Source organism: Diabrotica virgifera, chromosome 8, assembly GCF_917563875.1.
Source record: "Diabrotica virgifera virgifera chromosome 8, PGI_DIABVI_V3a".
Classification (NCBI taxonomy): Eukaryota; Metazoa; Arthropoda; class Insecta; order Coleoptera; family Chrysomelidae; genus Diabrotica; species Diabrotica virgifera.
In genome coordinates this window covers 7,678,244-7,702,796 of record NC_065450.1, presented here as the reverse complement: position 1 = coordinate 7,702,796, position 24,553 = coordinate 7,678,244, and the positions used below count along the sequence as shown (strand labels likewise).

At 32.7% G+C, this 24,553-nt stretch overlaps 1 protein-coding gene and 1 long non-coding RNA gene across 2 annotated transcripts in view; both read left to right on the top strand.

Moving 5' to 3' along the window:
* Positions 1 to 24,553, top strand: part of LOC126890479 (juvenile hormone esterase-like) — a 149,140-nt gene that overhangs the window by 9,213 nt on the left and 115,374 nt on the right. The window lies entirely within an intron of this gene.
* On the top strand, positions 13,503 to 15,746 carry LOC126890480 (uncharacterized). The gene is made up of 5 exons (XR_007700334.1): positions 13,503 to 13,612; positions 13,671 to 13,829; positions 13,886 to 13,948; positions 14,371 to 14,483; positions 15,330 to 15,746. It is a non-coding gene; the product is annotated as an uncharacterized LOC126890480 (long non-coding RNA).

The window sequence follows — 24,553 nt, the reverse complement described above, 5'->3', positions numbered from 1 at the left end:
TTTAAGTACTTGACCATCATTGTTCACCATTTGAAATTGGTACTCAATAATTATGAAACTGGCTGTATCCCGAGAACCACAGTACCTCCCCAAGGGAGATCACAGTGGGCCCTGCAGGTAAGTGGAAATTAACATAGTTTTTGACCATCATTGTTCACCATTTGAAATGTGAGAGCTTTTGAAATTGTTCACCATTGAGAGCTGAGGTACGCCACTGTGTTGATAAACAACGCAATTTTGAGTGCTCTGATATTTCATCCGAATTTCGGAAATATCGAGAATTAGAAATTGTAAGAGTGAACTGTGAGCAAATAATATACTACAACAAAGTGCTGAGAGTGTTAGTGACACAATAGGACTAATAATATTAGAGGTAGGCTGAAATCAAAATCACGTGGCGTCTTATCTGTTGGTAGCGATTTATCTATCCGCAAGGTTGAATTGTAGATGATCGTTGGCGCTAGCAGATAGGCAACACAGATTACACATTCCATAGGCGTATCAGAGGAATACGGAATGGATGAAATGAGCGGGATGGTTAAAAGTAACAAACGGAATGAGAGAGATAGCAAATGAAATGAAAGAAATGAGAACTGAGCGTAAAGAATTAATAAAAATTGTCAAAGATTTAACAAGTGAATGGAAGCAGAGTTTGGAAGAAGTAAAATAGATTAGAAGAGAAAATGAAGTAATGAAAACTAAAATCAGGGTGCTAGAATATAAACTTGAAGCTATGGAAAAGAAAGAACGTCGAAATAACATTATTATCACCGGATTTGAAACTGCAGGAGATACTATAGAGCTAAAAGAAGATATAGAGAATCAGTTGCAAACTTTTCTTGGAACAAAGTGTGAGATAAAAGAGATAACGAAACTGAATAAGAGAATGTGCAAGTTAGAATTGAGTACATATGGTGATAAAGCAGACATAATGAAAAATAAGAACAAGTTAAGACATATTAAAGGAAGAAAACTTTTTATTGATGATGACTATACGATCCAAGAAAGAAAGATTCAAAAACAACTAAGAGAATATGCAAATGAACAGAGGCAAAAAGGTAATGTTGCAAAAGTTAAATACCAGAAGATCATTATAAATGATGAAATATGGAAATGGAATATGGAAACTGGCACAATTGAAAAAGAGAGCAACAGAGCTAATCCAAAAAACTAATAAAAGCAGAGGCGGACAAAACGATGACAAATTCGGCAATGAAAACGGAAAAAGAAATGGAACTGAAAGTTATAGATAAGAAAGGAGTGGTATGGAGAACAGCGACATGGAATGTTAGAGGAATAAGTGGAAAAGAGTTAGAATTAGTAGAAACCCTTAGCAACACAAACTATGCTGCAATAGCCATCACTGAGACAAAAAAAAAGGGAGCTGGGACACAAATAATAGGAGATGGAAATCTATTAATATATAGTGATGTAAAGGAAACTGAATGGGCCAGAGCAGGAGTAGCCTGTTTGATACCCAAAGATAAAGTAAAAAGTATAAGAAATTGGGAGTTCATCAATGAGAGACTATTGAAAGTATCAATGAATTGTAGTAAAAGCGATATTATAACTTTGATTGTAATATACGCACCTGGAGAAAGTGACAAAGCAAACGACAAAAATCAATTTTGGGAACAACTACAGCAGACAGTAGAAGATTATGAGGGAACACTCTTAATATTGGGAGACTTCAATGCTAGAGTGGGAAACGAAAACATGAAATGGCAAGGAGCTATAGGTAGGCACGGAGAACACACAATTAATAAAAACGGGAAAAGATTGCTAGAGTTTTGTATAGATAATGATTTAGTTATAGCCAACACTTTCTTTGAACACAAGGAAATACACAAGATAACAAGAGCAATGCCCCAGCGAAATGAAAAATCAATAATAGACTTCATAATTGTTCCTCGAGAAAAAAGGAGTAAAGTTAAAGATGTCAGAGTGAAAAGAAGCTATGATATAGGTAGTGACCATTATCTACTAGAAGGAGTATTCAAGAATAACAACAAAGTCGAGGACCGAAAACAGATACAAAACAAAAACTATAGCGGACGAATAAGAACCTATAAGCTGAGAAACTTGCAAACAAGAAATGAGTATATAGAAAAAACAGAAAAACAGTTTGCAAGGATTGAAAAGAGAAGACAAAGTAGAAATGTGGAAGAAAAGTGGATCAGATTTAACGCAATACTATTAGAAACAGCAGGGCAAGTTTGCGGGTATACCAGTAGAAATAATCATAAAAAGCAGACAAGCTGGTGGAACAACGATATTAAAAAAGAAGTCAGAGAAAAGAAAAGGCTATGGAAAATGTACATACAAAAAAGAAATCAAGAGGCATACGATAAATACAAGGAACAGCGCAACAAAGTTAAAGTAAGGATAAAACAAGAAAAGCAGAACGCCTGGGAAGAATTTGGAAGAACTATGGAAGAAAATAGTACCCAAAATACAAAATTATTTTATAGAGTATTAAAGAATATGAGAAGTAAAACGGAAATTAAACTACAGCAGATAAAAGATAGAAACGGAAATATAATAACTGAGGATGAGCCCATTATAGAAAGGTGGAGAGAATATTTCAAGGAACTTTTAAACAATGAAAATGCAACAGCAGAGAATCGCACACAGATAACAGACGAAACACCTGAAGGAGGGCAAGAAGACGTTTATGAAACTAAAATAAAGATGGAAGAAGTTGAAGATGCACTAGAAAAACTAAAAGTTGGTAAAGCAGCAGGGATCGACGGAATAGGTGCTGAATTATTGAAATATCTTGGACAACAGGGTAAACAAGAATTACATGACCTACTAAATTTAGCGTGGACAAACAAAAAAATCCCAGAGGATTGGAACATTTCAATAATACTGCCTATACACAAAAAGGGAGACACGAAAGAGTGCAGTAATTATAGGGGTATATCACTTCTCTGCTCAGCGTTGAAAATCTACGAAATTATCCTAGAAAAGAAACTACGAGAAATAGTTGAGCCTCGACTGGCGGATATACAAAGTGGATTTAGACCATCACACAGCGTACAAGATCATATATTCACACTACAGCAAATTACTGAAAAAACACTGTTAAAAAACGATACACTGTACCTGGCGTTTTTAGATATGAAAAAGGCGTTTGACATGGTCAATAGAGAAGGAATATGGCAAAGCCTGAAAAACAAGGAAGTAGATGAAGAATTTGTAAGTGTAATAAAGAGTTTGTATGTCAACACAAAAAACCAGGTCAGGACAAGTAACTTAATCTCCGGCGAATTTTCTAATAACGACGGGGTTAGACAAGGTGGAGTGTTGAGCCCACTGTTATTTATTTGCGTTATGGATGAAGTTATTAAAAAGTGTTGGAAAAAAACTAAAAAATGCGCTATAGGGTATAGAAATTTGCAACAAATAAAAATTGAAGCCTGTGCATTTGCTGATGACATTGTATTAGTTGCAAGAACTGAAAAGGCTCTCGCAGATAACATTAGAATCTGGGCTGAAGAACTAAAAAACTACAACTTAATAATAAATATGGAGAAAACTAAAGTAATGACAATAGCCAACAAAGAAGCAACTGTAAAGTTAAGCAACAGATAGGAAGAAGTAGCGTAAATTTGCAGAGAGTATTATATAAAGGAGGAATCCTCGACACCTAATATGGTAAAAGAGGCAACCGATTATGTATGTATGTTAAGTACTTGACACCCTCAAGAATACTATTATATGAGTTTTTAAGCCTCAAAAATTCGAATTTTCGCATTTTTTAGATTTTAAATCGTCTATAACTCGAAAACTGTCCATTTTTGAGAAAAATCACAAGATACCTTTCTTGTTTAGAATGACACAAAAAAATAAAAAAAATATGCCTTAGATCAAAAAACGTGATCTTTTGTATTTATTTAAACAATTTCTGCCCAAAAATTCCGCCCGGCACCCTTCAGATTTGTTTAAAGGGGACATTTTTGAATAGGAATCCAAAAAGAAACCGAATCAAAAATTTTTTCAGGCGGGAGATGTTTCACCACATGAACTATATACCTTTTCAAAAATACAAACATCATCCTATGGCACTGCCAATTTACTTGCATTTGCACTTATTGTTGCTTTTTGTTCACCATTCTCTTTTGTTTACATTTCAGTTCAATTTGGTATTATTTAGGTACTATACACTGTTTTTAAACTAGGAGGAGTAATTAAAATTTACCGCAGGTCAAATGTACACCAATGTTTGTAATTGGTCCAACCTCATACAAGTTTACTCCACTCTCATGAAATTTTGGCACTATTGACATTTATGAAATTTTGACACTATTGGCAATTTACAGGTTAATTAAGTTATATCGGCGATTCCTTGTATTTTCTGCGTTATTCCTTTAATTTTTAGATGTTTAATCTACTTTTATATAAAAAACAGTTGTTTTTAACTCGTTAGTGACGTATTAGTATAAAATAATATTTATGGATTACCATCGAAAGCCGACATGATCAATAAAAAAAGAAGTACATATTTGGTGATTTTTCTAGTGACATTATTGGGTGTGAATCTGTCTTTTGAGTTTACTCCTACTGGTTTAAAAATAGAGTATAATAACTTTACCGTTCCTATTTTCATCTATTTTATTATTATACACAAATTAATCAAATCTTGAAAATGTCTGGCTTTCCATACAAAGATCCAATGATCAAGTGCCACGGACAGGTACCATCTTGCCAGTTCTAATTTGATGCTAAGGCTAAAGCTGCTAAACATATTTTCTTCCTTCTTCGACTAAGTTTATTTTAAGAATTTATTGCAAATTCTATTATTAAAAATCCCATATCTTAGTGAAAATTACAAATTAAAATCTGTATTATAACTAACCAATAATTATAGATTTTACTAGTCTTTGTAATTAGGTACAGATGTCTAATTGTTGTTGCAAACAATTTTCCTGTATAAAAGATTACTGCGATTGATAGATATGGTTTGTTTTAATTTTATAATTAAGTTAACAATTTACACGGAAACATGCGAATATAATTTTCTATAAAACTTATATTCCATTGCAAAATTTATAATGATTACAGAACCAAAAATATTAAACTTTCACAAACATATTATCACAAAATAGTCATGCAGGCAAATAGACCAAAAATCCACATGTGTGTATTTTAGTCCCAAAGAGTAAGTATTTTATCGAAAAAAACACTAGCAAAAATATAGACCATAACAAAGTAAAAAAATGGTATATGTAATTGATTCCTAAACCCAGTAAAAGGAGAGTTATAACTAATAATAGGTTCTAGCATTAAAGATAAGAAATTTACGCTCAAAATAAAGTTGGTCCCATTTTTTGGAAAAAAAACCGCGAAAATCACCCCCAATTTGTATCCCAAATGAAATTAAGCGTTACCACTTCACAAGTTGCTTTACTCGTGTATTAGGCCAGGGTAATTAGACAAAAATATACCCTGTTCGTGGCACTTTAACAGCCAGCGTACTGAAGCGTTTTTCGACAGGTAATACCAATAGGAACAAATTGTAACTACTTCCTGCGTAGGATCTGGCGACCATTTTTATTTATAAACAATTAACTGTCAAAAAATGGCATTTTCCCATTTTTTTTTAAATCAACGGAAAACAGTAAAACTTATGATTTTTTTTAGTAAAAATATCTTCGAGATTATGGAAAAAGCTTTAAAATGGCCCATTACAAAGTTTGATATACTCATTTATTGTTAATATAATTGCGAAAAAAGGTCGGAATTGCAAAAAAAATTATTTTCGCAATAACTGTTGTAAAAATTTGTGTACAGCTTTGAAATTTTTGTCAAATGAGGGTACTTTGGTGCTTACTATATGATAAAAATTTCAAAGCGATTCATTCAATTGTTTGAGTTTTATTCAAATTGTTTTTCCTAGAGAGCATTTCTTTGCAATAACATAAGTCAGAAAAAAATGACGTGAGAACCATTCCACAGGTGTCAAATAAAAGAGCATGAGCTACATTTTCAACATGGTTTAAAAAGTGAATAAAAATGCATTTATTAGTAATAAATAATTATGCAGAAATATCGTCAATTTTTCTTTATAAACTTTTTGAATAACTTTTTCCAAAAAAATTAACTTTTTTAGCCTGTTTTAAGTACACAACTACCAAGTAATGTTATTTATATCATAATTGATAAAAAATTGTAATAAATATATATAATTTCTTATATAACAAAATAAAAAGTTTAGAAGTAAAGATTTACGATATTTTCATAATTATTTATTACTAATAAATGCATTTTTTATTCACTTTTTTTAAACCATGTTAAAAAAATAGCTCATGCTCTTTCACTTGACACCTGTGGAATGGTTTTAGCGTAATTTTTTTCTGACTTATGTTATTGCCAAAAAAATGCTCTCTGTGATAAACAATTTGAATAAAATTTAAACAATTAAATGCATCGCTTTGAAATTTTTATCACATATTAAGCACTAAAGAACCCTTATTTGACAAAAATTTCAAAGATGTACACTAATTTTTACAACAGTTATTGCGAAAATATTTTTTTTGGCAATTTCGATCTTGTTTCTTAATTATATTAATAATAAATAAGTATAGTAAACTTTGTAATACGTAATTTTAAAGCTTTTTTCATAATCTCGAAGATATTTGTACCAAAATAACATAAGTTTCCCTGTTTTCCATTGATTAAAAAAAAAAATTAAAAATGCCATTTTTTACACTTAATTGATTATAAATAAAAATGGCCGCCAGATCCTACGCAGGAAATAGTTACAATTTGCTCTTATAGGTATTGCCTGTCGAGTAAACGCTTCAGTACCCTGGCTGTTCAAGTGTCATGGAAAAAACCTTATTACCCTGGACTATATGTCCTTATATGTAAGTTTCATCGGCTCAAAGTGCTTATTTTTGAAGGGGCTGTAGTTGAAAAGGCTTGAACTAGTCAATAATCACGAATGTATGCAAATTTTGAACAGTCATAACCAATTTTTGCTTTACAGAAAACCAAAAATCCAAAATATTCAGAAAATCAACACCTACATTTTTTTACTTTTTGTGATTTTTGTTATCACTTATAAATTTTAAGTTATTTTGAAAAAAACCGCATTTTTTTTAATTAAAAATTTAAAAAAAAATATATTTAAAACTGAATTTTTTAAAAAATAAGACCTTCAAACCGATGAAATTTAGAGATCATATAAATAATACATAAGTAAAGTAACTTGTGAAGCGGTAACGAGTAAATTGATTAAGATGCTAATTAGGGGGTACTTTTGCAAGTTTTTTTGACCAAAAAAAAGGGAACAACTTTATTTTGCGCGTAACTGGCTTAGTTACTTTTTTTAAAAACAAAAATAAGTACCTATTTAAACAATCTTAAAAAGTTATGAGTTTTCCCCAAAAAGTGCAGCATTTTTTTATTATTTCACGTTGAAATATTTGCTTTGTAATTTGACGGGTATGAACTTATTTTTCATTAGCTACAACTTTGTTTCTACTGGTTTTAGAGAGGCCATGCACTATACACCATTGTTTTCACTTTTTTGAAAGCTATATTTTTGCTAGGAATGTTTTTTCGACAAAATGCTTACTTTTTGAGTTATTTGAAAAAAACGCTTAAAAACGTATATTTCTTTTGTTGAACAATGAACATATTTACTCGAAAATAACTCAATAACTATTAACTTAGTAAAAAATGCTATAGAAAAAAAGTTGCTTAGAATTGGTTAGTTTATCTATTTCTGAATTTATTCTGAACGTATATTTTTGACCCCCGATAAGGGGTGAAACTCACACCCAGGGCAAAAGCACACATCGGCACAATCACTTTTTTCTTTGTCATGTTATCTATATGTCTGTGTGCCAAATTTCTTGCCACTCCAAGCGACTCTTTAGAATTCGCAGCAAAAACCGTGATTCAATGTACTATTTATCCTTTATGGCTAGGTATTTAAGATATTATGTTTAGTATAATAATTTATCAAAGTTTATAAAAGTTATCAAAAAGAGACTGGAGGCTAAGTTAGACTTCTATGACTTCTATCAGCCTAGAGAACAAGCTGGCTTCAGATCCGGATACAGCACTAACGACCACTTACTGGTAATAAAAAACTTGATCGAGAAGTCTGCGGAATACAACAAACCATTGGCACTGATATTCGTGGACTACGAGAAAGCGTTCGATACCATAAACCAGCAGAAAATGTTAAAAGCATTGACAGAATGCCGAATAGATTATCGCTATATTAACATGATAAAATATATCTACCACAACGCAACGGCTAGCGTAAGACTATCTGATCAACAAACAAATAAATTCTGTATACAGCGAGGAGTACGGCAAGGAGACACCATCTCACCAAAGCTGTTCACAACCCTTTTGGAACACAGTTTTAAGAAGGCAGATCTGAACGAATATGGTATCAACATAAATGGAGAGAAGCTCAGTCATTTGAGATTCGCAGATGACATCGTCCTTATAGCCGATCGTGTGGATGATGCAATAATAATGTTGAACAAGTTATATCACGCTTCCTTAGAGGTCGGACTAAAGATTAACATCAACAAGACGCAAATAATGACTAATCTGGTGCTAAATCGTAATATTGTTCTTGATGGAATGAATATTGAGCAGACTGCATCTTATAAGTACTTGGGACATGAAATTCGATTGGGAAGAGATAACCAGACGTGCGAGCTCCCACGTCGCATAGGATTAGCCTGGGCAGCGTTTGGTAAACTAAGCTATGCATTTAAATCGGACTTACCCATATGCCTGAAAAGGAAAATCTTTGACCAGTGTGTATTGCCTGTACTCACTTATGGAGCGGAAACATTAACACTCACAAAAAAAGGTAGTGAACAAGATTCGCATAACTCAAAGGGCTATGGAGCGCCAGATGTTGGGTGTCTCCCTGAGGGACCGAATCCCAAACGAAGAAATACGTCGTAGAACAAAAACAGCGGACGCCGTCGAAAGAATCGCGTCGCTTAAGTGGAATTGGGCAGGACACGTCGCCAGATTGTCAGACAACCGATGGACAAAACGTATTGTCGAGTGGAGGCCACGAGAAGAAGCACTACGGAGCAGAGGACGACCACCAACCAGATGGGCGGACGATCTGAAACGTATTGTCGGCAACTGGATGCAAGCCGCACAAAACAGAGAAAGATGGAAAGAGCTGAGGGAGACCTATGTCCAGCAGTGGACGCGTACGGGTTGTTGATGATGATGAATAATTTACCTTCTACCTACATCTGTCAATTTTTCTGTTTTTTCCAAAATTGTATCATCTGTGAATATGCTCTACCTTTTGTCTCTTTGTTTTCCCTCGATACTTTTATCAACCCCTAAAACAGTAGTTTGCAAAGGTGACAATAGGTAACTTGCATAAATTTTTAAATATTAAAATACTATTAAAAACATAAGGTAACATGATCTTAAAACGCTTGCATGTAAAAAAAACAAATATTCTTAACCCATACGCTTATTACGAGGTATTGAAAAATTCAAATTTCTTAGGACGCGCTTGAACGTCCTTCTATTGGTCTGACGTCACGGACCACAACCTGGCTACGAGTCGAGCCCGGTTAAACGCGATTCGAATATTACGGGCATTGTATAAAACATTTTAATCGCATTTGGTTGGAAATTACCAGATATTATTTGTATTCTTTATATTTACTAATTAATGGAATAAATTTTGCAAATATTCTCGAAGCATTGCTTTCGCTTATGCGGAAATCATCTCCAAGAGGCATAAATATGTGTCCTGTTCTTTTTAAGAGTTATTAAATCAATATGAAATTTTTTTGAAGAAACGCTTTTATTTAGTTATGAGTGACTAAAAGTTAAAATATAAAAAAATCAACTAAAAAGCAAAAAATTAAAAAAATCTAACACATTCGTTACAGAAAAGCGTGGGGAGAAAACCGTTTATTCGATGAAGACACGCCCCACGCTTTTCTTTTTTTTATTTTTTTTATTTTTTGCTTTTTAGTTGATTTGTTTATATTTTAACTTTTAGTCACTCATAGCTAAATAAAAGCGTTTCTTAAAAAAATTTTTTTCATATTGTTTTATTTTTTGCTTTTTGGTCTTACACTTTTCAAACATTAAAATATATCGTCTTGTTTAAAAAAAAAAGGATGTAGGTATATGACAGATACCTTTTTTGCATTTATTTTAACTTTTGATACATGCATTGTACGTTTTCTGTAATTTCTTCATACATTTCTTAAATCAAAATCTTTATTTACGACTATTACAGTTTTCGCAGTATTCCCATCTCTTGTAATACTTTACTATTGCACGGTGTAGACGCTGTTAATTTCTCGCAATGCAGTTCTTCGATGCGCAAGTCGTCTAAAGGTACGTATTCATACAAAGGTAAACCTCGCTCGGTGTAGTAGCTCCACTTAGTGGATACGTCGGTGATCGCCGCTTGGCGCGTACACTCTTCGTTTCAACCGGTTTGCGGTTTATATGTAAGGGAGCGCATGCTGTATCCATTTGAGCAGCTACACCGAGCGGGTTCATCCTTGTATGGATACGTACCTTAATGATCGCACTCGGCTCAATGAAACGTAAGTTTTGCAGGCTCAATGCAGGCTTTTAAGCCTGTCCTTACGCAAACACTTTTGAGCCCAAGTTCACGAAAGGGCAGCGTAGTCAACAGTCGAACCTTGCCTTTTATGGACAGTCGAAGCCCACGACAATACTAAGGGCAGCATTCGTCCCTCTGCGGTGCCATAACTTTTTTTCGCTGAAAACTGGATAGAAATCGGACAGAAACTGCATAAATTTGAAACTTTATTATTTATATATGAAGCATAACGTAAACAAGTAACGTAAAAAGTGAAACTATGTATACTTCATATAATTAGCTACAATATGTAAAAGTTTCAAGTTTCTACATTGTAAAAAACAAGATAATTTAATCATTTTCCATTAAAATCGTTTTTTTTATTTAAACAATTCATAAACACAAAAAAAATTTGATCTACTATTCGTGTATTGTTCCCGCGAATCCATATGTCTGCAAAATTTCATTCATTTCCATTGAAGAAAAGGCAGTCAAATTAACGTCTAAAGATTTGACGCAAACGATTGAACTAATCGTAGGGGAGCCCAAGAGGGGATTTTTGCAGTTACTCGAGCGCGTCAGATTATCATATGGGGAGAAACCTGGTACCCTGCAGATGTACCTCTACCATATATTTGCTCTTAACACAGGGGAGTTCGTTAAGGGGATCCCGAAAAAAAATCTATCTTTAAAAAAAACTCGAAATGGTCAGATTAAGATAAGGTAAGTTAGTACATGCAAAAGAGTGTATATTACAAAAATCTGACGATTTGAGCCAGGCGTAAGGAAATGGGGGAGTCCCAAAGTTTCACAAGGAAAAAGCGAATATTTTGCGAAACGAATGACAGATCGAAAAACTAAAAAATAAGTGCTCAATATTTTTTAAAAATATATCGAATGATACTAAACATGACTTCCTACGGAGAGGGGTGGGGGGTAAATTTAATATTTTAAATACGAATCCCGCGATATTTAGCGAAATGAACATCAGATCAATATTAAATAAAATACGCTTTTTCAATATTTTTGAAAAATCTATCAAATGGCACCAAACACGACCCCCCACGGAGGTGGGGTGGAGGCTACTTTAAAATCTTAAATAGGAGCCCCCATTTTTTATTGCAGATTTGGATTCCTTACGTAAAAATAAGTAACTTTTTTTCAAAACATTTTTTCGAATTATGGATAGATGGCGTTATAATCGGAAAAAACGATTGTTGGAAATGAAAAATTAAATTAAAAGATGACAAGCGCCCACTAAAATGGAAAACTTTACTTAACTTTTTTTGATTTTAGGACCTACTCTCCACAACCCAAATAGGCCCCCATAACGCTCGAGTGACTGCACATTTAGCATACTTTGCTCCCCTACCATAAATAAAAGCGTTTAAAAATAGATGCATTGTTTGTGTTTTACAATATTATTCCATTAATTGGAATGTAGATATATCTACACTAAATTTACAATCAAGATGCAGTAGAAATGAACAATCCAAGACACGTTAAATGCTACTAGGAGCACTACAGAATCATAATTTACAATGTATAAACTTTGGAAATCATTATTAGGGATTTACAATGTATATATAGTCAAAGCCCGAATTTCAGGCACTCCTAGGTTTGACTAGACAATCCTCAGGTCTGACTGACGATCTTAGTCAAAGCCCGAAATAAATTGCAGTTTCGGCCTTTGACTAGTCAAACCTAGGAGAGACTAAGTTGGTCAGGCAAAGGTCGAAATTTAGTTTTATGAAATCGGGGTTGGACTGGTCAAACCCCGATCTGCTATTAAAATGTCGTAATTTGTTAGATTAGGTTTAATAAAACGTCATTTTTTAGTTTTAATGTTTATTATTTTTATATTTTCTTAATTAAAATAAAATAAATAGTGTTTATTCTCACATATTGAGACATTATGACATTTAGAGTTGCACAATACGTTAGACCTTTTACACTTACATAATTTTGAAGAGCATTTCTTATTGCAGTAGCATTTTATAAAGCCTTGTCCTACAAATTTAGAACCTTTTGTACTAATTTCTCTTAGAGACATCTTAACGTCTGGAACATCTTCGAAATTAAGAAAATTCTCTTTGCGTTCTCTTATTTGATTTCTTGAAAAAATAATGTTTATTGTTCCGTATTTCGTACCAACTCTATATAAACCATCAATTGTTTTAGCTTTTATGGTACCCAAAATATTTGGAGCATCTCCTTTGGCTATATCAAAGCTGGGTATAGGTATTGTTACACAGACAGAAAAGATTAAAATAAATATAGGAAAGGCGATTGAAGGTCTTCATGCCCAGGCTAAGACTATGAAACAATTAAATGAAAAAAAATTCTCCAATTTCGATCGGAATAGCTGTAACAATACCTATCCCCAGTTTTGATAGAGCCAAAGGAGATGCTAGAAATATTTTGAGTATCACACAAGATAAAACAATTTTGACGGTTTATATAGAGTTGGTACGAAATACGGAACAATAAACATTATTTTTTCAAGAAATCAAATAAGAGAACGCAAAGAGAATTTTCTTAATTTCGAAGATGTTCCAGACGTTAAGATGTCTCTAAGAGAAATTAGTACAAAAGGTTCTAAATTTGTAGGACAAGGCTTTATAAAATGCTACAGCAATAAGAAAGGCTCTTCAAAAGTTTAAAAGGTCTAACGTATTGTGCAACTCAGCCGGTTTCCGAAACGTTATTCAAATCTTCGATCATCTAATCGAGCTGTTAGATTTGATCAACTGTTAACCAGTGACCAGTTTCTCAAACGTCGATCATCTTAAAATTATATGATCGTAGAAAATCGATTATCTGACATACGATTTGGTATCGATACTGTCACAATCGGCTGTCATCCTTCAAAATTTCATTTTATAACCAAAAAATTTCAATCCATAGTCCATAGTTACATAATTTATAAAATTAAAAAATATATTAAAAATGAGCAATACCAACGGAAATCCTCAACGCATAAATTATACTGAGAGAGAGAAATGTTTGCTGTTGGAAATATGTAATTGGAAAGTAAGTACGAAACTGTCTAACTTATAGAACAAATTTCTAATTGTATTTTTGTTTTCAGATACAACCATATTATAATTGAAAACAAATAATGTACCAATGCTATGTCCACCAACCAAAACAATGAAACCTGGGAAAAAATAGCACTGGAATTTAATGCCAGCGCTGAATTTCCCAGAACTCCCAAGTAGCTGAACACTGAAAAGTAGAAGAGGAAAATGTAAGTGTATAAAACTTTCGGTTGATTTAGAGCTATATGGATTAATTACATTGCAGATTCAAAAATATAATGAGCAGAAGGTTTTGGACCATTTGAAGAGAGACCAAACTGCGGACAAAGTAGGTATACTTAAATTTAAAGCTCTTAACACCAGGTCAGTCGAATTACACTATTTCTGAGTGGAATATTTTTATAAAAATATAATCGAATGAAACTAATTTCATGATTGGAACTAACCTAGTGTTGAGACAATAGAAGTTTAGTATTTGAGGGTGTTACCGCCAAAGAGGTGTAACTCATATTTGTGAAATGATGGAAGTTTTGCTTTATAACTTTGATAAACAGACATTTTTTCATCAGGAAAAGTGGTGTAAGTATTTACAGTAAAAACTTACACACCACTTTTTCTCTGAAGAGGTCTATGTATATAATATCAAGATTATAAAATAGGGCTTACATCATTTCAAGAATATGACTTACACCACTTTGATTTTAACCCATTCATTTCTTAATCAGTAATGAACTAATGAATTGTTTTCAGAAAGACATACTTGCACAGATGTAGGGGCACAAATGTTGAGTTTGATTGGCATGGCAATCAAATCCAACCTTTACCCAACAGTTGTGACAGTGCATCTGGTTTCTTCACATCTGGTGAGTCCTTATTTTATTAATTTATTTAAATAAAGGTAACTAATTTTAAATTTATTTATATATAAAGCCTGATCAATATTTCCAATATTATCTGAACAATAACCTGTATATGGTCTTGATCTGTACAAAACTTCTGAATTAGAACATTTTTTTGTTCAGCACGTTATTCACAAATGTAGTAGAGTGACCATTAGTTTAACTATTTAAAACTATTATCGGATAATGCTATTATGTATTCTATGGATGTAGCAATAGAAAGAAGCCACCTTCTGTTAAAAAGGATGATTAGAAGAGGGAGGTATGGTATAGCCGGTTTTCTAAAGATAAACTTAAGTTTGTCCATTGTTTCCAAAGTATGTACATCAGGATGTAAGTTTTTGAGTGAATCTAGAATGTTTTTGGCATCTGAAAGATTTCCATCTAAAATGGATATTGCATCCTACAGTTCTAAGCCAATTTAAGATTTTTTGAAAGGTATTATTGTTTAAAGTTTGATTGTTAAAGATATTATTTCTATGTTGATCAATAATAAATCTGATAACAAGGGTTACCCATAGCCAGACATAGGCCTATCTATAGACATCATTAAACAAAAAAAGATCTTTTGTAAACCAAATTTAAGCAAACTCAAAATATGAGAATTAATATCTATAAATATTATTAATATGAATTAATTATTATAATTATTTATTCCAATTATAAATTAAGGTAGATTATTAACTTAGCTATTAAGATAGCTAAAGTAGATAAATAAAAGTAACTACCTACCTAATTCGAGAAAGATTTTTTATAAAGAAAAAACTATCTGGTACATCTAAAACAATTGAATTTTTTTTATTTTTATAGTTGCACAAGATAGTCAAGTGGAAGTAGATTACCTACAATTGGAAGACACATAGCAGACGTCCAATGTACCCTCTACTTCCACTGTGCTGCTCAGTACACCCACGACAACTGCTGTCCTGCCCAAGAAGACAGCCAAGATGTCTCAGGCTCGTTCAAAAAATAAAAAATTAAAAGATGTAGGGAGCGAAACCCTTAATGTATCTTTTACAAAAAAAAATTGAAACAGCAAGACTAGAGAAAAGAAGTAAGATAGTATTTTTTTCAACAAGAAAAAGAGAAATTTTAGAAGTAGAGCTTCAAATAAAAAAATTCGAACTCAATAAATTATTAGGTAATAGTGGTTAGGTATGTCCCTACTAAAGTAATTTTAAATAAAAATTGTAATTTCTTTAAATAATAAAATTAATAAAAAATGTATTTTTCAAAGTTTATTTACCCACCTGTTAGAATGAGTTATTACCTACTAGCTTCGTCCTCTGCTTCTTTGTCTTAATGCATTCCACAATTCTTCATTTGTTATGGTGTTGGGCCAATACATCTTCAGAATATTTTGTGGGAATCTATTTACAAAAACTTTTCCTTGCATTTCCTTCTGATATTGTTCATGTCTCACTCCCATATTCCCATATACACTGTGTCCGTAAAGTATGGAACAAATTCTTTTTTAGCTAAACAGAGCATTTTTAGAAATAATCCTGAAACACGTCGATTTTTGATTTTAATTTACGGTGTTTTAAAATAATATTCTGATATACACGGTGAATTACTTTCGAGTAATGACATCACCATCATTTTTTTTTTAAATGGAACACCCCCATTTTGTCTCAATTTTCGGATTACTCTAGCTGAGCTGATTCCAAAAATGTATCACATATTGATTCAAATTGGTACAGGGTGGACAAAAATACAATAGTTTTGTGTATGCTCATATTATTAAAGTTTAATTAATTTTTGATATTAAATTAAAATATTCAACTAAACAATATCAAAAATTAATTAAAATTAAAATATCAAAAATAAAATAAGTATTTTTGAAAATATTGTTAATTTAACTAACGCGTTACTGTATGAACACACACAAATCTATTGTATTTTTGTCCACCCTGTACCAATTTGAATCAACATGTGATACATTTTTGGAATCAGCTCAGCTAGAGTAATCCGAAAATTGAGACAAAATGGGGGTGTTCCATTTAAAAAAAATGACGGTGACGTCATTACTCGAAAGTAATTCACCCTGTATATTAGAATATTGTTTTAAAATACGGTAAATTAAAATCAAAAATCGACGTGTTTCAGGATTATTTCTTAAAATGCTCTGTTTAGCTAAAAAAGAATTTGTTCCATACTTTACGGACACAGTGTATGTAGTAGTATTGATTTGATGATACTATTAAATGTGTTTTGGCTAATTTATGTTGAGATATGATATGAGAGGATTTCAAAGGTCTGTTGTCTGTTGTTCTTTTTCCTATTCTATGTTTAATGTTTGCCTGGACTCCAACTTTTGTACTATTATACTATCAAGGTAGCAGAATTCTTTAACCTGTTTTATTTCTTCTTGATTGATGTATCGTTTACCATGCTCATTTATTCCTATTCTCATCTCTACTATCTTATTAGTGATGATTTTAAGATCAACCTCATCTGCCTTTCCTTCCAGCTTCCTTATCACGTTCTTCATGTCATCTATTGTATGTGATATCAAGCAGATATCATATTGCATATCCCAATGTTGGATTTAATTGGCAACCAAATCTAATCTTTATACAACAGTTGCAGATGGTGCATCTGCTTACTTGCCATGTAGTGAGTCCTTATTTTATTTAATTATTTAACAAAAGGTAAGTAGTAATTCTAAATTAAATATTTAAAATTAAACATTATTTTTTTATTTTCACACTAACACAATATGTTGAAGTAGAGCTAAACTAATGCTCCCCTGTAGCACCATCTACATGTGTGTGCAGTGTGCAGCCCAATATACAGTGAGCATGTAAAGGTTGGAATAAATTCATTTTCTCGAGAATGGACGATTTTGGGAAAAAATCCCGAAACAGGTCAATTTTTATTTTTAAATTACGACTTTTTGGCATTATTATCATACTAGTGACGTCACCCATCTGGGCGTGATTACGTCATCGATGATTTTTCTAAATTAGAATAGGGGTCGTGTGGTCGCTCATTTGAAAGGTAATTGAATTCTCTAATCAGTAATATAAACATTAACATAATTACTTATACAGACTGCCCAAAAAAATTTTTTTGATTAAATTTATTGACATAAAAAGAAGAATGTATGTCATTTATTTAATTCAAAGTACACTTTACTGCTCTTAGAAAACAGAAAGAAATGTTTATTTGAAAAATATTCTTTGCTTTTCGCTTAAATTAAATGTCAAAGTGTCAAGAGGTAGGTGGGTACCTGCTTTAATATTGAATTTAAGCAAAAAACAATATTTATTTGTCAAATAAACATTTTTTCCTGTATTCTGATAGCAGTAAAATGTATTTTGAATTAAATAAATTACACACATTCTTCTTTTTATGTTAATAAATTTAATTAAAATTTTTTTTGGACAGCCTCTATAAAGAATTATGTTATTGTTTATATTACTGAATAGATAATTGAATTACCTTTCAAATGAGCTATCACAAGGCCCCTATTCTCGTTTAAAAAAATCATGGATGACGTCATTACGCCCAGATGGGTGACGTCACTAGTATGACATATATGCCAAAAAGTCGTAATTTAAAAATAAAAATTGACCTGTTTCGGGATTTATTTCCAAAATTGCCCATTCATGAAAAAATGAATTTATTCCAACCTTTACCTGCTCACTGCATAATTACACTATATTATATTTAATTTTAAAAATTAAATTATAACTAAATAACTAATAATTTTAATTAAACACTAAAATACCCTTTATTTAATAACTATTTAACCCATATAATAACTAAAAAACTCTATTTAATAACTAAAAACAACTATTTATAAACATTAACAGCCCTTTAATCAACCAATAACCTCAAATTAGGTGACAGTTCCTTTTGGTCGCCGTGTGACATGCGAAATTGGTTAATCAGCCTTTCGGAAACTCAAAACACTTATGATCGGCTGTTAACTAACGATTAATCGTTTGTTAAATCATATGATCGACTGTTATTGAACTCCCGTTTAACTGGTGTTATTGAAACTCAAAATGCATTTGATCAACGATTAACCATCGATTACATAATTTTTGAGATGATCATCCTTTCGGAAACCGGCTGTAAATGTCATAATGCCTCAACATGTGAGAATAAACACTATTTTTGTAATTTTAATTACGACAATATAAAAATAATAAATATTAAAATTAAAAAATGACGTTTTATTTAACATAATCTAACAAATTACATTTTAATAGCTGATCGGGGTTTGACTAGTCAAACCCCGATTTCATAAAATTAAATTTCGACCTTTGCCTGACGAACTTAATCTCTCCTAGGTTTGACTAGTCAAAGGCCGAAACTGTAACTTTATTTCGTGCTTTGACTAAGATCGTCAGTCAGACCTGAGGATTGCCTAGTCAAACCTAGGAGTGCCTGAAATTCATGCTTTGACTATAACATATACATAACATTGTAAAATATTATTCGGTAGTGCTCCTAGTAGCATTTAACGTGTCTTGGTTTGTTTATTTCTACTGCATCTTGATTCTAAATTTAGTATAGGTCTGTATTGTAACTTCATCACTGTACACGTACACTTTACAGACATTTTAAATTGTTTTACTTCCTCTTCTTTCGCATCTTCATCACAAGATAAAGAATCACTTTCATTGTACCAATAGTCATCACTACCACCATATTCACTATTATCTTCAAATACAGAACGTCCTGATTCACTTTTTGTAGGTAACTTTAAATAATGTTTGCAAGTCGTTTATAGGTGAAGTTCCTGCATCCTTATTATGTATTTTGAATGGCGACAAGCCGACTATAACACTCCTTTGAAATTTACACTGAATACATTTACTTCTGATTTTGATGCGAGTCTGTGTTGATGCATTATTCCGTTTTTGAGGTAAAGCTGGTTGGTTTAATTCAGGTCCTGGTGGAACTAAGTTTGTGAAACTAGGATCACACTGTCTCTTATCATCATTGTCCTCTAGAACAGATTTAGATGTAGAAACGACATCTTAAAGAAGCTCTCGTTGAACCCTTTTATGGGCTGCTTCCCTCACGGGCTAAGAAAAAGTTCGTTTTATGTCTGATTAACAATCAAATATGTGCGGGACAACACCTGACTTAATAATTTTGGGACCACCCATAATCTTGAATTTATACAGTGAGCACGTAAAGGTTGGAATAAATTCATTTTCTCGAGAATTTTGGAGAATTTTGGAAAAAATCCCGAAATAGGTCGATTTTTAGTTGTAAATTACGACTTTTTGGCAGCTATATCATACTAGTGACGTCACCCATTTAGGCGTGATGACGTCATCGATGATTTTTTTAAATGAGAATAGGGGTCGTGTCATAGCTCATTTGAAAGGTAATTTAATTCTCTATTTAGTAATATAAACATTAACATAATTATTTATACAGGGTGTCGAAAAAAAATTTTTTTTTGAATTAAATTTATTGACATAAAAAGAAGAAAATGTGTAATTTATTTAATTAAAAATACATTTTACTGCTATCAGAAAACATGCAAAAATGTTTATTTGTCAAATAAAAAATATTGTTTTTTGCAAATTCAATATTAAAGAAGCCACCCACCTGCCTCTTGACAATTTGAGCATTTAATTTAAGCGAAAAGCAATATTTTATTCAAATAAACATTTTTGAGTTCTCTGAGAGGAGTAAAATGTATTTTGAATTAAATAAATTACACATATTCTTCTTTTTGTCAATAAATTTAATTCAAAATTTTTTTTTTCGACACCCTGTATAAATAATTATGTTAATGTTTATATTACTGAATAGAGAATTAAATTACCTTTCAAATGAGCTATGACACGACCCCTATTCTCATTTAAAAAAATCATCGATGGCGTCATCACGCCTAAATGGGTGACGTCACTAGTATGATATATCTGCCAAAAAGTCGTAATTTAAAAATAAAATTGACCTGTTTCGGGATTTTTTTCCAAAACCGTCCATTCTCGAGAAAATGAATTTATTCCAACCTTTACGTGCTCACTGTATATTTATCCATGTCTTGTTCCAACTGCAATAAATAAATAAGTTTAAGTAGGCACATTTCATGAAACGACAACTACCTAATATTTTTTCTTGAAATAGAAAATGGCTTATTTATTAGGTACTTAATTAGATAAATACTCACATCGAAAGGATCCTCACAGACATAGAAACCTTTGCTACTTTGTGAAATATCCTTTTTATCTCACCTGTATGCCTTTAGACATTAGACATTTCAGTCGACGTTTTGGTTCTACTGGTAGAGTAAAAAAATATTTGTTGGATGTTCTGACATTTGTGCTTTGGCATTCCGTCACTATACGGTACTTATATTGCGCAGGTTTGTTTTTAGTCCAGAAAGCCACTGCGCAACCGCTAGGAAAAATATTCTGATTCGGATTTTTTGCACAGTCTTACTCAAAAAGACTCCTTTTAACAAATTTGCATGTTGCCAGGACCATGAGGTGGTCAAAAATTCTTTAAACGTTTTTTTTTGTTTTTTTCTTAAAATTATCTTTTTTGCATGGTTTTTTGGATCATTCCAAACAGAAAAGGTCTTTAGTGACTTTTCTCTAAAAATGATAGTTTTTGACATATAAGCGATTAAAAATTGAAAAATTGCGAAATCGGCCATTTTTAATCCTCAAAAACTATGTGAAAAACTGAAAATTTGAATGTTGCCAAGGTAGGTAGATATTCTTTAAACATCGATTGATGAAATCCCGAAGAGTTTTTTGCAATACAATATTCAAAACTCCTTTGTTTTTTAATTGATAATCAAGCGTGCACGACACTATTTGCCACCGACGACAGTATGGTGCAAATGAATGGAATAAATTCGTTATTTCGTAAACCGGCCACTTTAAGGAAAAATCCCGAAACAGGTCGATTTTTATTTTTAAGTTATGATATTGTGGCATATATGGTATACTGGTGACGTCATCCGTCTGGGTGTAATGACGTAATCGATGATTTTTTTAAATAAGAATAGGAGTCGTGTGGTAGCTCATTTGAAAGGTTCTTCAATTCTCTATTCAGTATTGTAAACATTTACAAAATTATTTATGCAGGGTGTCCTTCTACTTCTCTTTTTGTCAAATAATTACATTTAATAAAAAATTTTTGGACACCCTGTATAAATAATTATGTAAATGTTTATATTACTGAATAGAGAATTGAAGAACCTTTCAAATGAGCCCTATTCTTATTTAAAAAAAAATCATCAATTACGTAATCACGTCCAGATGGATGACGTCACTAGTATACCATATATGCCACAGTATCATAACTTAAGAATAAAAATCGACATGTTTCGGGATTTTTCCTTAAAGTTGCCGGTTTACGAAATAACGAATTTATTCCTTTCATTTGCACCATACTGTCGGTGGAAAATAGTGTCGCGCACGATTGATTAGCAATTAAAAAACAAAGGAGTTTTGAATATTGTATTGCAAAAAACTCTTCGGGATTTCATCAATCGATGTTTAAAGAATATCTACCTACCTTGGCAACATTCAAATTTTCAGTTTTTCACATAGTTTTTGAGGGTTAAAAATGGCCGATTTCGCAATTTTTCAAGTTTTATTCGCTAATATGTCAAAAACTATTATTTTTAGAGAAAAGTCACTAAAGACCTTTTCTGTTTGGAATGATCCAGAAAACCTAAAAAAACTTTTTTCCATGCAAAAAAAATAATTTTAGGAAAAAACAAAAAAAACGTTTAAAAAATTTTTGACCACTTTTTGGTCCTGGTAACATGCAAATTTGTTAAAAGGTGTCCTTTTTGAGTAAGATTGTGCAAAAAATTTGAATCAGAATATTTTTCCTAGCGGATGCGCAGTGGCTTTCTGGACTATTTCCATTTTGACAAAATATATTATTCACTAAATACATACTTCTTCTTCTTCTTCTTCTTTAGGTGCCGTGTCTGTATTCAGACGTTGGCCGTCATCATGTTCACAATTTCCTGAAATCTCTCTCTATCAGCTGCTGCGCGAAATAATTCTTCTACTGCGCAGCCACAACATTGTCTAATATTACGCAGCCATGAAAGTTTCTTTCGACTAATCCATCTCTACAACTACACCAAGAGTGAGGCACTACAACTACCTCGGCACCATAATAAATGAAGAATGGACCAATAACCAAGAAATAAGAGCGCGCATCGGAAAAGCTAGATCAGTCTTCAACCGTATGGGGGCGTTTTTCAAGAGCCACAACCTTTCTCTTGGTATAAAAGTAAGAATGCTGAGATGTTACGTCTTCTCTGTCCTTTTTTATGGTGTTAAATCATGGACCTTGAACGAGGATATGTGCCGAAAATTGGAAGCATTTGAGATGTGGCTATATCGGAGAATTCTTAAAATCCCATGGACTGATCGGGTCACAAATGAGGAGGTTCTTAAAAGAATGGGGAAGAACTGAGAAGTACTAACCACCATCAAATCTCGAAAGTTGGAATACTTTGGACACATTATGCGAAATAAATCCGGATATGCCCTCCTACAAGCCATCCTGCAAGGAAAAATATTTGGAAAGCGAGGTCCAGGAAGAAGAAGAACATCCTGGTTAAAGAACCTCAGAACCTGGTTCAACACAACATCTGTGCAGCTTTTCCGCGTTGCTGCAGATAAAGTGAAGATTGCCATGATGATCGCCAACATTCGTCACGGATAGGGACATCAAGAAGAATCCATCTCTTTCCCTCCACTTTTCCTGGTATTATAAGGCGAAGCAGATGGTATTTAGGTGCTATAATTATATGGCCGAAGTATTCTGTTTTTCTCCTCTTTATGATGCTTATGAGCAGACGTTCTGAATTCAGCATTTGAAGGAAGAACATCTTCATTGGAAGTGTGCGAAATCCACGATATCTTTAGGATTCGTCGATAGCACCGCAATTCGAATACTTCTATTTTGTTTAGCATTGTGGTTTTTAACGTCCATGTCTCACAACCATACAATAGGATAGACCACACATAACATTTCAGGACCTTCTTTAGAATATTCATCGACAGGTTTCTCTTGCATAAAACTGGTTTCCAGGTCATAAAAGCCTTCCGTGATATTTCGATCCTAGTTATTATCTCTTCATCAGAGTCACAATTTACATTTAACCAGCTGCCAAGTTACTTGAAATGATTTACCCGTTCTAACTCCTCTCCATCAAGAGAAAGCTGACCTTGATCTATATTAATCTTTCCAACTGCCATCCACTTTGTTTTTGAAATGTTGATTTTAAGGCCTCTCCGATAACTTGCTTCACTGACTAGATTTAGTAGTGTCTGAAGATCTTGTAAATTTTCAGCAAGAATGGCTGTATCGTCAGCGTAGCTAATATTGTTGATTACTTCTCCGCCTAGCCTTACCCCCTTTTGTCTGTCATCCAAAGCCTCCCTAAAGATTTCTTCAGAGTACAGATTAAAAAGGGTGGGTGATAAAACATAACCTTGTCGTACTCCACGTTTCATCGGCAGTTTTTCAGTACCACTGTCTCGAATTTGGATAGAGGCTACTTCTTTATTGTAATATAAGTATTTCAGCAGTCTTATATCGTAGTGGTCAAGTCCTGCTGCCTGCAGGCAATCGAAAAGTGTATCATGTTGTACTCTGTCGAATGCCTTCTCGAAGTCGATGAAACAAACATAAACGTTCTTTCGGAATTCACAACTTTTTTGTAATAGAACGCGCAAACAAAATAGTGCTTCTCTAGTTCCTAGACTATTTCTAAATTCAAATTGCTTATTACCCATTCTAGTTTCGCACAGATAGAAGGAATACTCGGTTTTGTATAATACGTAAAAGTATCTTAAGTGTGTGACTCATCAAACTGATTAGTCTAAAATCGCTGCATTTGGTGGACCTGCTTTTCTTTGGTAATGTTATAAACAGTGACTCCAACCAATCATCTGGTATTTCTCCTTCGTTGTAAATTTTGTTAAAGAAAGTAGTCAAGTAGGTAATGTTTTCCTCATCTAAAACTTTAAGTAGCTCAACAGGGATTTGATCTGGTCCAGGTGTTTTATTGTTTT